Source organism: Hyla sarda, chromosome 4 (assembly GCF_029499605.1).
Source record: "Hyla sarda isolate aHylSar1 chromosome 4, aHylSar1.hap1, whole genome shotgun sequence".
NCBI classification, from domain to species: domain Eukaryota; kingdom Metazoa; phylum Chordata; class Amphibia; order Anura; family Hylidae; genus Hyla; species Hyla sarda.
In genome coordinates, this window is record NC_079192.1 from 327,049,572 (window position 1) to 327,062,619 (window position 13,048).

Genomic DNA, 13,048 nt, shown 5'->3' on the forward strand with positions numbered 1-13,048 from the left:
ACGGCTGTCAGGGGTCTCTATACTGCGGATGGTACATCCCATAAGAGTACATAGCAATGGAACTGTTATATCCCAGAATACTAAGGAACCATCATAGTATTAGGATTGTTATATCCCATTATAACAAAACAACGAAAGGGATAGAGGAAGACATAAAGTGTGACTGCCGCAAAACATAACTGGGTTAAAAGGTTTTGTATCATGCCGTCTTTCTATTGCAATGTTTCCTATCCAGTGTGCAAACAGCTGAAGGCACGCTGGTTGGGAAACACTGTTCTGTTTGTATCAAAAAAGAGAGACTAGGGGAGAGTTATCAAAATTTGTGCAGAGGAAAAGCAGTGCTGTTGCCCATAGCAACCAATCAGATTGCTTCTTTCCATTGTTTACAGGCCTCTTTAAAAATGAAAGAAACCTGATTGGTTGCTATGGGCAACTGCACCACTCTTCCTCTGCACAGGTTTTGATAAATCTCCCCCAATATGTCTGACACCAGTGGGCAATAGCTGTTGAGTCACGTTCACACAGCAGAATTTCCGAGCGGAATCCAGCTGAAAAATTCAGATTGGAAATTCCGTTGCAGCAGAGTCCCATTGTTTTCATTGGGATTCTGCTGCAACGTGAATATGGAAGGTATTTCCACAATGGAAATATCTGCACCGGAAATTGCGACATGTCCATTTATTCTGGGGAAACTGCTCAGAAATGCATTGCCGTCTATGTAGGTGGTGCATTGCCGAGTGGTTCTGCCCGCACCTACTGTCTACAGAATGTACGCCTTGTGGACTTTCCGCCATGTGAACATAGCCTCAGTTTGGCTGTATCTGGTGTGACTAAGATAATGTGCTCACCCCATGCTGTTATTTTGTCAGACATGGAATATGGCTAAACATGATCCCAAATTCTGTGTACCAATGTATTTCCACTGTTTAGGCTAGGTTCACACTGCGGAATCTCCAGGCAGAAAATTTCCACCCTGGATCAGTCGGCGTTAGGACCGCGCGGACACTGCAGTCTCCAATACACTGCAATGTGTTCCGCCTGAAGAATGAGCAACGCCATTCTTCAGGCAGAAATTTTCAAGCAGATTTTCCGTTCACAAATTCCGCTTCACAAATTCCAAAGTGTGAATTTGTGAACGGAAACGCATTCACTACACTATACATTTTAAAAAGCGGAATTTCTGCCTTCAATTTCAAAGCGGAATAGCAGGCGGAAATTCCGTAGTGTGAACCTAGGGGTAAACCCAGTAAAGAGCTCAGCTGATCCGGTTAACTTGTCAGTGTCCCATAGAAATCAAACTAAGGGCGGATTCCCAACAAAGATATGGCCTTACTTCATTCACCTTCTGTTATATCTTATTCTTGTCCCTCAAACATCAGAAAAGTGCAGGATGGCACTGTGGCTGACACCAGTAAGCAATAGCTCACAGTATATTTGGTACTGTCAATGGGGGAGATTTAGCAAAACCTGTGCAGAGGAAAAGTTTATGAGTTGCCCATGTGTCTGAATCCAATTCTTTCTTTCCACCAAATAGCTTGTATGTAAGTGCCTATAGTCAATAGCATGGCATTGTTGTAAAACTGGATCTATACCAGCGTAGTCAAAAAATACCCGGTGCTGTCGTATTTAAAAGATACTCCAGAGGGAAAAACTAAATCAAATCAACTGGTGCCAGAAAGTTATGCAAATTTATAAATGTCTTGAATTTTTAAATCTTACTTCTTCCAGTACTTATCAGCTGCTGTATGCTCCAGAGGAAGTTGTGTAGTTCTTTCCAGTCTGACCATAGTGCTCTCTGCTGACACCTCTGTCCATGTCAGGAACTGTCCAGGTTTGCTATGGGGATTTCCTCCTGCTCTGGACAGTTCCTGACATGGATAGAGGTGTCAGCAGAGAGCACTGTGGTCAGACTGGAAATAACTATACAACTTCCTCTGGAGCATACAGCAGCTGATACAGTCATGGCCATAAATGTTGGCACAGTATTTCTCACAGAAAAGGATTGCAGTTACACATGTTTTGCTATACACGTTTATTCCCTTTGTGTGTATTGGAACTAAACCAAAAAGGGAGGAAAAAAACAAATTGGACATAAGGTCACCAAACTCCAAAAATGGGCTGGACAAAATTATTGGCACCCTTTCAAAATTGTGGAAAAATAAGATTGTTTCAAGCTTTTGATGCTCCTTTTAACTCACCTGGGGAAAGTAACAGGTGTGGGCAATATAAAAATCACACCTGAAAGCGAATACAAAGGAGAGACGTTCACTTAGTATTTGCATTGTGTGTCTGTGCGTGCCACACTAAGCATGGATAACAGAAAGAGGATAAGAGAACTGTCTGAGGACTTGAGAACCAAAATTGTGGAAAAATATCAACGATCTCAAGGTTACAAGTCCATCTCCAGAGATCTAGATTTGCCTTTGTCCACAGTGCGCAACATTATCAAGAAGTTTGCAACCCATGGCACTGTAGATAATCTCGCTGGGCGTGGATGGAAGAGAAAAATTGATGAAAGGTGTCAACGCAGGATAGTCTGGATGGTGGATAAGCAGCCCCAAACAAGTTCCAAAGATATTCAAGCTGCCCTGCAGGCTCAGGGAGCATCAGTGTCAGCGCGAACTATCCGTCGACATTTAAATGAAATGAAACGCTATGGCAGGAGACCCAGGAGGACCCCACTGCTGACACAGAGACATAAAAAAGCAAGGCTTCATTTTTCTAAAATGAACTTCAGTAAGCCAAAATCCTTCTGGGAAAACATCTTGTGGACAGATGAGACCAAGATAGAGCTTTTTGGTAAAGCACATCATTCTACTGTTTACCGAAAACGGAATGAGGTCTCAGAGGGAAATATAAAGGAGTAATGTTCTATTCACTGACCAGCCAGAGTATAGTGCAGAGATGCGGAGCGCAGGAGAAAGCCACTCCACATCTCTGCAATAGAAAGGACGAACGCATCGGGTGTCAGGAGTGACCCACACTGTGATCTGTCCTTAACTGCAAGTACTACTACTCCCAACATGGAGCACACTCTGCTCCATGCTGGGAGCTGTAGTACCTGCATTAATAGACAGATCACAGCGAATGTCACTCCTGACACCCGCTGTAATGTATAGAACAGTGTGTTCCATGCTGGGAGTAGTAGTACTACCTAAAAAATGTTTTAAAAAAAAGTGAAAAACACACACACTACATTTTTATTATTGTCGGCTACATTTTTAGTGCCCTGCCCGCACACAATAAAAATGTCTTTATAAAAAAGATACATTTTGTTGAATACAATTTTTTCCATCACTACTGTATCTTTTTTATTCATTTTTTTTTTAATGGTACCCTACGAAATTTTATTAAAAAAAGGTATCTCCATCACTTTTTTGGATCGATAAAGTCCAAAAAAAGAATAAAAAACGCTGGCAAAAACGCCACATGGTGTTTTTCTTGGCGTTTTTTCTCTTTCATAGACTTCTATGGGAGGTACACGCCAAGATTTTCCTTAAAAAACGCCAAAGTCTCAAGAAGAGGTTGTTTTTGGAAAAACTAACAAGGAGCCAAAAATAGCTGAAAAACACCAAAAGGATTAAAAAAAAAAACGCCAAACTGAAAAACGCCAAGTGGATATGGCATTTTGCAGTTCCCTACTGACTTGCAGCTAACATCTGGCCGCAGCGTTTTTTTCTTTAAAAAAAAAACGCCATGTGGCAGAATGGGCGTTTTTATTTGCGTTTTTTCCCACACAGAAAAACAAGTGGAAACCTAACCTTACTGCAATCCTTTCTGTGAGAAATACTTCATTTTCTAGAAAAATTTCAGGAGTGCCAACATTTTATGGCCATGACTGTAGGTACTGAAAGAAATAAGATTTTTAAATAGACATAATTTACAAATCCCATTGGGTTTCTGGTGTGCAGAGAAAAAAATTGGACTTGCAGTATTTTTTTCTCCACTCTACTCCTGTCATCTCAACAGACCCACTTAACAGAGCTCAACCCCTTATTAAAGGGGTACTCCGGTGAAAAACTTTTTTTTTTTTTAAATCAACTGGTGCCAGAAAGTTAAACAGATTTGTAAATTACTTCTATTAAAAAATCTTAATCCTTCCTGTACTTATTAGCTGCTGAATACTACAGTGGAAATTCTTTTCCGTTTGAAACACAGAGCTGTCTGCTGACATCATGAGCACAGTGCTCTCTGCTGACATCTCTGTCCATTTTAGGAACTGTCCAGAGTAAAAGGAAATCCCCATAGCAAACATATGCTGTTCTGGACAGTTCCTAAAATGGACAGAGATGTCAGCAGAGAGCACTGCATGATGTCACCAGACAGCTCTGTGTTTCAAAAAGAAAAGAATTTCCGCTGTAGTATTCAGCAGCTAATAAGTACAGGAAGGATTAAGATTTTTTAATAGAAGTAATTTACATATCTGTTTAACTTTCTGGCACCAGTTGATTTAAAAAACAAACAAAAAAGTTTTTCACCGGAGTACCCCTTTAACCCCTACAGGACCCATGACGTAACGGTAAGTCCCGACACCCTGGGTCTTAAAGACCAAGGACGTACATTTACGTCATGGGCAGTTCTGGTCCCCGCCGTGCGCCGGGCGGGGATCGGACCGGGATGCCTGCTGAAATCATTCAGCAGGCATCCCGTGCAAATGCCCAGGGGGGTCATTAGACCCCCCATGTCGGCGATCGCTGCAAATCGCATGTGAATTCACACATGCGATTTGTGACTATTCCGGCGATGCGGGTCACGTGTGACCCACTGACCCGGAGATACAAGGTGATCGGGGGTGTATGATACACCCCCTATCACCCACTGTATCTATGGGGAGGTGGCGATTTCGACACCCCCCAGGATCGCTGCTATTGGCTGGACGATCGTCCAGCCAATAGCAACCGGCAGGGGAGGAGTTAACAGCATCCTCCTGCAGCTCCCGCGGCTGGCTGAGTTCAGTCAGCGGTCAGAGCTGCTGGAGGAAGCCGGGGACCCCCTCTCTGCCGAGATCGGAGCCCCCAGAGAAGAAAAGAAGCCCCCCATAGATCAGGGAAAGCATACAGCCCAGGGAAAGGTAGGGTAAGTAGTAAAAAATAAAGTTAAAAAAAGTAAAAAAAAAAATTCCCCCCCTGACCCCCTAATGGGTCCCCAAGGGTCTTCTGCAGTTTTTCAGTGTGACCCGGGCCCTATTAGGGGTTCAGGGTGCTGCATTAGCCCCCCCATTTTTTATTGGGCTGCAGCATTTTCCCCCCCATATAACGGTGTGTGATTTCTAATCACACACCGTTATATATAGTATACACCAAGCACACACACACAGTACATAACCCCCCCACACACACACACACACACACACTACCCTCCCCCCCCCCCCCGCCACCGTAGAAAAAAGGCGATGGCTCGCCAGGCATTTTCGGTAGCGGAGGCATACGCTTTTCTTGCCTCCGACTCCGAATCTGTCAGTGAGGACGATGAAGATCCAACATTTCTGTGTTCTTCATCGTCCTCCTCATCATCTAGTACTGATGATGAGCCCCCTGCACGGCGGCGGAGACGCCGCCAGGCGAGGCCACGCACCCCCCATGATAGTGGCCCAGTGGCCGGCACTAGTGCGAGTGGTGATGCCGCTCGTACTAGGAGTCCGACCCTCCAGACAAGTTTACCGGAGCCCCCTTTCGGTGAACCTGTCTGGAGACCCCCAGAGGGTTATCAGCCACGGGTTCCGGAGTTTGTTGGCGACTCCAGAATCCGGATTGACAATTCTGGATTCACTGAAATTGACTATTTCAGTTATTTTTTCAGTGACAGTTTTGTCAATCACATGGTGGAGCAGACGAATCTGTACGCCAGGCAGTTCATCGCCCACCACCCTGATTCTTTTTTGGCCAGGTCCAATGAATGGTGCACCATTGATGCAGCAGAAATGAGGACATTTTGGGGCCTCTTGCTGTATATGGGCCTGGTCAAAAAGCCCAGTGTCAGACAGTACTGGAGCGGGGACATCCTATACCAGACCCCGCTTTACAGTATGGTCATGACACGGAGGCGGTTCGAGGCCATTTGGAAATGCCTGCATTATGCAGATAATGCGGCATGTCCACCCCGAGGTGATCCTGCTCAAGACCGGCTTTACAAAGTGAGGCCGGTCACAGATCACTTAGGGGCCAAATTTTTGGAGGCCTATGTACCCCTCAGGGAGCTCTCGGTTGATGAGTCTCTTATCAGTTTTAAGGGGAGACTCATCTTCCGCCAGTATATTCCCTCGAAGCGGGCGCGGTATGGCGTGAAGCTCTATAAACTTTGTGAGAGTACCTCCGGGTACACTCTCAAGTTTGGAGTGTATGAGGGACGAGATTCCCGTATTGAACCCCCAGATTGTTCCCCCACTCTGGGTGTTAGCGGGAAAATCGTTTGGGAGCTTGTGCACCCATTGCTGGATAAGGGTTACCACGAGTACGTGGACAACTTTTATACCAGCATCCCTCTGTTCACATCCCTTGCCGCCAGATCCACGTCCGCTTGTGGGACCGTGCGGAAAAACCAGAGAGGCCTCCCTCTAAATTTTGTTAAGACACCTATTCCCAAGGGTGAGTCCCGTGCCCTTGCCCATGAAAACCTGTTGCTGGTCAAGTATAAGGATAAGAGGGATGTCTTTATGCTGACCACTATTCATGGCAACGGCAGCTCACCTGTCCCTGTGCGAGGTACCACAACACCGGTCCTCAAGCCCGATTGTATTCTGGACCACAATCGGTATATGGGGGGAGTTGATCTTTCTGATCAAGTCCTCAAGCCATATAACGACATGCGGAAAACACCGGTATGGTACAAGAAAGTTGCGGTCTACATGGTACAGGTTGCCATGTACAACTCTTTTGTACTGTCCCAGTACGCTGGCAACACAGGGACATTCCTCCAGTTCCAAGAAGAAGTCCTAAAGGTCCTGATCTTTGGCGACCGGGAAAGAGCAGGCCGGACTTCCCAAGGAACTGAAGTAATAGGTGCCAGGATCGTCCCAGGCCAACACTTTCCAGGTGAGGTCCCCCACACTGGAAAGAAGGGACGAGCCCAGAAAAGATGCAGAGTGTGTTACAAGAGGGGGATTCAGAAGGACACCACCACTCAATGTGACACTTGCCCAGATAATCCGGGCCTCTGCATTAAGGATTGCTTCAGGGAGTATCACACTTCCATGGAGTTCAAAATTTTCCCTCTTCATTTTAATTTTCCACAATTTGACCAAAATGTACCAAGTCCAGAGTACATTCCAAGTTTTAACCCCATAAAACCACTAAATTGCCCAAAAAAATATTTAATCCCCCCCCAAAAAAAACTGATAAGACCTCTGGGGGTATTTTTTTTATAAAAAATGGGTCATGGGTCACTGAGTCACTTTCATCAGGGACTTTTTATGTTGCCTCAAATGCGCAGTGCTCTCTCTCCACCTGAGCGGGGTGTGCATTTGAGGCAACAAGTTAGGGACGGCCAGACATATCACATTCCAAAATGATGATTCAGAGCATAGGGTTTGGGGCGGGCATATTTTTTTGTTTTGGGTATGCTCTGGGTCATCATTCTGGGAACATAATCTGTTTTATAATTTTATGTCCCACTGTACCCCATTTTAGTTACTTAGTGTACCCCAGTTATTTACCCCATGTAATGCCCCTTGAGGGGGGGTCCCACTGTTCTGGCTCCATAGGAGAAAGCCAAAGCTCAAGGACCCTGACTGATCTCCGGCACCTCTGAGACGGGTGTGCACGCTGTTTACGCCCAGACTTGAGGTATGTCCTTACTCCAAAGAAATGTATTTACACATTTACAATTACATTTTCTCCTTTTACCACTTGTGAAAATGAAAAATTTGGGGTAACACCAGCATTTTAGTGTAAAAAAATCAAATTTTTCATTTTCACATCCCACTTCATGAATATTTATCAAACACCTGTGGGGTGTTAAGGCTCTCTGTACCCCTTGTTATGTTCCTTGAGGGGTGCAGTTTCCAAAATAGTATGCCATGTGGTTTTTTTTTTTTTGCTGTCCTGGCACCATAGGGGCTTCCTAAATGCGACATGTCCCCCCACATTTCAGCAACATTTTCAAATGTGACTCCTTCTCTTCTGAGCATTGTAGCGCTCCCGTAGTGCATTTGACGTCCACTTATGGGGTACTTCTATACTCAGAAGAGATGGGGATACAAATTTTGGGGGGTATTTTCTGCTATTAACCCTTGCAAACATGTGAAATTTGGGGGGAAACACACATTTTAGTGGAATTTTTTTTTTTACATATGCAAAAGTCGTGAAACCCCTGTGGGGTATTAAGGCTCACTTTATTCCTTGTTACGTTCCTCAAGGGGTCTAGTTTCCAAAATGTTATGCCATGTGGTTTTTTTTTTGCTGTTCTGGCACCATAGGGGCTTCCTAAATGCGACATGCCCCCCGAGCAAAATTTGCTCTCAAAAAGCCAAATATGACTCCTTCTCTTCTGAGCATTGTAGTTTGCCCCTAGTGCACTTCAGGTCAACTTATGGGGTACCTCCATACTCAGAAGAGATGGGGTTACAAATTTTGGGGGGTATTTTCTGCTATTAACCCTTGCAAAAATGTGAAATTTGGGGGGAAACACACATTTTAGTGGAAATTTTTTTTTTTTTTTTACATATGCAAAAGTCGTGAAACCCCTGTGGGGTATTAAGGCTCACTTTATTCCTTGTTACGTTCCTCAAGGGGTCTAGTTTCCAAAATGGTATGCCATGTGTTTTTTTTTTTTTGCTGTTCTGGCACCATAGGGGCTCCCTAAATGCGACATGCCCCCCGAGCAAAATTTGCTCTCAAAAAGCCAAATATGACTCCTTCTCTTCTGAGCATTGTAGTTTGCCCATAGTGCACTTCAGGTCAACTTATGGGGTACCTCCATACTCAGAAGAGATGGGGTTACAAATTTTGGGGGGTATTTTCTGCTATTAACCCTTGCAAAAATGTGAAATTTGGGGGGAAACACACATTTTAGTGGAAATTTTTTTTTTTTTACATAGGCAAAAGTCGTGAAACCCCTGTGGGGTATTAAGGCTCACTTTATTCCTTGTTACATTCCTCAAGGGGTCTAGTTTCCAAAATGGTATGCCATGTGTTTTTTTTTTGCTTTTCTGGCACCATAGGGGCTCCCTAAATGCGACATGCCCCCCGAGCAAAATTTGCTCTCAAAAAGCCAAATATGACTCCTTCTCTTCTGAGCATTGTAGTTCGCCCATAGTGCACTTCAGGTCAACTTATGGGTTACCTCCATACTCAGAAGAGATGGGGTTACAAATTTTGGGGGCTATTTTCTGCTATTAACCCTTTGCAAAAATTTGAAATTTGGGGGGAAACACACATTTTTGTGAAATTTTATTTTATTTTTTTTACCTATGCAAAAGTCGTGAAACCCCTGTGGGGTATTAAGGCTCACTTTATTCCTTGTTACGTTCCTCAAGGGGTCTAGTTTCCAAAATGGTATGCCATGTGTCTTTTTTTTGCTGTTCTGGCCCCATAGGGGCTTCCTAAATGCGACATGCCCCCCAAAAACCATTTCAGAAAAACGTACTCTCCAAAATCCCCTTGTCGCTCCTTCGCTTCTGGGCCCTCTACTGCGCCCGCCGAACACTTTACATAGACATATGAGGTATGTGCTTACTCGAGAAAAATTGGGCTAAAAATACAAGTATAAATTTTCTCCTTTTACCCCTTGTAAAAATGCAAAAATTGGGTCTACAAGAACATGCGAGTGTAAAAAATGAAGATTGTGAATTTTCTCCTTCACTTTGCTGCTATTCCTGTGAAACACCTAAAGGGTTAAAACGCTGACTGAATGTCATTCTGAATACTTTGGGGGGTGCAGTTTTTATAATGGGGTAATTTGTTGGGTATTTCTAAGATGAAGACCCTTCAAATCCACTTCAAACCTGAACTGGTCCCTGAAAAATAGTGAGTTTGAAGCCCTCTGGTGTCTTCCAAAAGTAAAAACACGTCAATTGTATGATGCAAACATAAAGTAGACATATTGGAAATGTGAATAAAAATTTTTTTTATTTGGAATATCCATTTTCCTTACAAGCAGAGAGCTTCAAAGTTAGAAAAATGCTAAATTTTCAATTTTTCCATCAAATTTTGGGATTTTTCACCAAGAAAGGATGCAAGTATCGACAAAAATGTTCCACCATGTTAAAATAGAATATGTCACGAAAAAACAATCTCGGAATCAGAATGATAACTAAAAGCATTCCAGAGTTATTAATGTTTAAAGTGACAGTGGTCAGATTTTCAAAAAACGCTCTAGTCCTAAGGTGTAAAATGGCCTGGTCCTTAAGGGGTTAAGGACCCAGCATCTTTCAGTTTTTGCATTTTCGTTTTTTCCTCCTTACCTTTTAAAAATCATAACCCTTTCAATTTCCCACCTAAAATCCATATGGTGGTTTATTTTTGCGCCACTAATTCTACTTTGTAATGACATCAGTAATTTTACCCAAAAATGTACGGCGAAACCAAAAAAATAAATAATGGTGCTACAAATTTGGAGAAAAAAAGCAAACGCCATTTTGTAACTTTTGGGGGCTTCCGTTTCTACACAGCGCAGTTTTCGGTAAAAATTACACCTTCTCTTTATTTATACGTTTAAAAATGTCCTCTTCTGACCCTTATGACTTTTTTATTTTTCCGCATATGGGGATGTATGAGGGATCATTTTTTGCGCCGTGATCTGAAGTTCTTATCGGAGCATTTTTGTTTGGACATTTATGCACGCGGCGATATCATATATGTTTATATTTATTTTCATTTACATCGGGTTTTTTTATGGGAAAAATGATTCAGACGTATTAGGGATGGGGTTAAATCACATTTATTAATACTTTACTTTCACTTGTTTTTTTTGCAATGTTATCGCTCCCATAGGGGACTTTAACATTGCACACACTGATTTCCTATACTGATCACTGCCATGCAGTAGCATGGCATTGATCAGTGTTATCGCCGCTCGACTGCTCCTGCCTGGATCTCAGACACGGAGCAGTCATTCGGCGATCGGACACGCATCCCTTGCCGCCAGATCCACGTCCGGTTGTGGGACCGTGCGGAAAAACCAGAGAGGCCTCCCTCTAAATTTTGTTAAGACACCTATTCCCAAGGGTGAGTCCCGTGCCCTTGCCCATGAAAACCTGTTGCTGGTCAAGTATAAGGATAAGAGGGATGTCTTTATGCTGACCACTATTCATGGCAACGGCAGCTCACCTGTCCCTGTGCGAGGTACCACAACACCGGTCCTCAAGCCCGATTGTATTCTGGACCACAATCGGTATATGGGGGGAGTTGATCTTTCTGATCAAGTCCTCAAGCCATATAACGACATGCGGAAAACACCGGTATGGTACAAGAAAGTTGCGGTCTACATGGTACAGGTTGCCATGTACAACTCTTTTGTACTGTCCCAGTACGCTGGCAACACAGGGACATTCCTCCAGTTCCAAGAAGAAGTCCTAAAGGTCCTGATCTTTGGCGACCAGGAAAGAGCAGGCCGGACTTCCCAAGGAACTGAAGTAATAGGTGCCAGGATCGTCCCAGGCCAACACTTTCCAGGTGAGGTCCCCCACACTGGAAAGAAGGGACGAGCCCAGAAAAGATGCAGAGTGTGTTACAAGAGGGGGATTCAGAAGGACACCACCACTCAATGTGACACTTGCCCAGATAATCCGGGCCTCTGCATTAAGGATTGCTTCAGGGAGTATCACACTTCCATTGAGTTCAAAATTTTCCCTCTTCATTTTAATTTTCCACAATTTGACCAAAATGTACCAAGTCCAGAGTACATTCCAAGTTTTAACCCCATAAAACCACTAAATTGCCCAAAAAAATATTTAATCCCCCCCCCAAAAAAACTGATAAGACCTCTGGGGGTATTTTTTTTATAAAAAATGGGTCATGGGTCACTGAGTCACTTTCATCGGGGACTTTTTATGTTGCCTCAAATGCGCAGTGCTCTCTCTCCACCTGAGCGGGGTGTGCATTTGAGGCAACAAGTTAGGGACGGCCAGACATATCACATTCCAAAATGATGATTCAGAGCATAGGGTTTGGGGCGGGCATATTTTTTTGTTTTGGGTATGCTCTGGGTCATCATTCCTCAAGGGGTCTAGTTTCCAAAATGGTATGCCATGTGTTTTTTTTTTGCTTTTCTGGCACCATAGGGGCTCCCTAAATGCGACATGCCCCCCGAGCAAAATTTGCTCTCAAAAAGCCAAATATGACTCCTTCTCTTCTGAGCATTGTAGTTCACCCGTAGTGCACTTCAGGTCAACTTATGGGGTACCTCCATACTCAGAAGAGATGGGGTTACAAATTTTGGGGGCTATTTTCTGCTATTAACCCTTTGCAAAAATTTGAAATTTGGGGGGAAACCCACATTTTTGTGAAACATTATATTTTTTTTTTACATATGCAAAAGTCGTGAAACCCCTGTGGGGTATTAAGGCTCACTTTATTCCTTGTTACGTTCCTCAAGGGGTCTAGTTTCCAAAATAGTATGCCATGTGTCTTTTTTTTGCTGTTCTGGCCCCATAGGGGCTTCCTAAATGCGACATGCCCCCCAAAAACCATTTCAGAAAAACGTACTCTCCAAAATCCCCTTGTCGCTCCTTCGCTTCTGGGCCCTCTACTGCGCCCGCCGAACACTTTACATAGACATATGAGGTATGTGCTTACTCGAGAAAAATTGGGCTAAAAATACAAGTATAAATTTTCTCCTTTTACCCCTTGTAAAAATGCAAAAATTGGGTCTACAAGAACATGCGAGTGTAAAAAATGAATATTGTGAATTTTCTCCTTCACTTTGCTGCTATTCCTGTGAAACACCTAAAGGGTTAAAACGCTGACTGAATGTCATTTTGAATACTTTGGGGGGTGCAGTTTTTATAATGGGGTAATTTGTTGGGTATTTCTAAGATGAAGACCCTTCAAATCCACTTCAAACCTGAACTGGTCCCTGAAAAATAGTGAGTTTGAAAATTTTGTGAAAAATT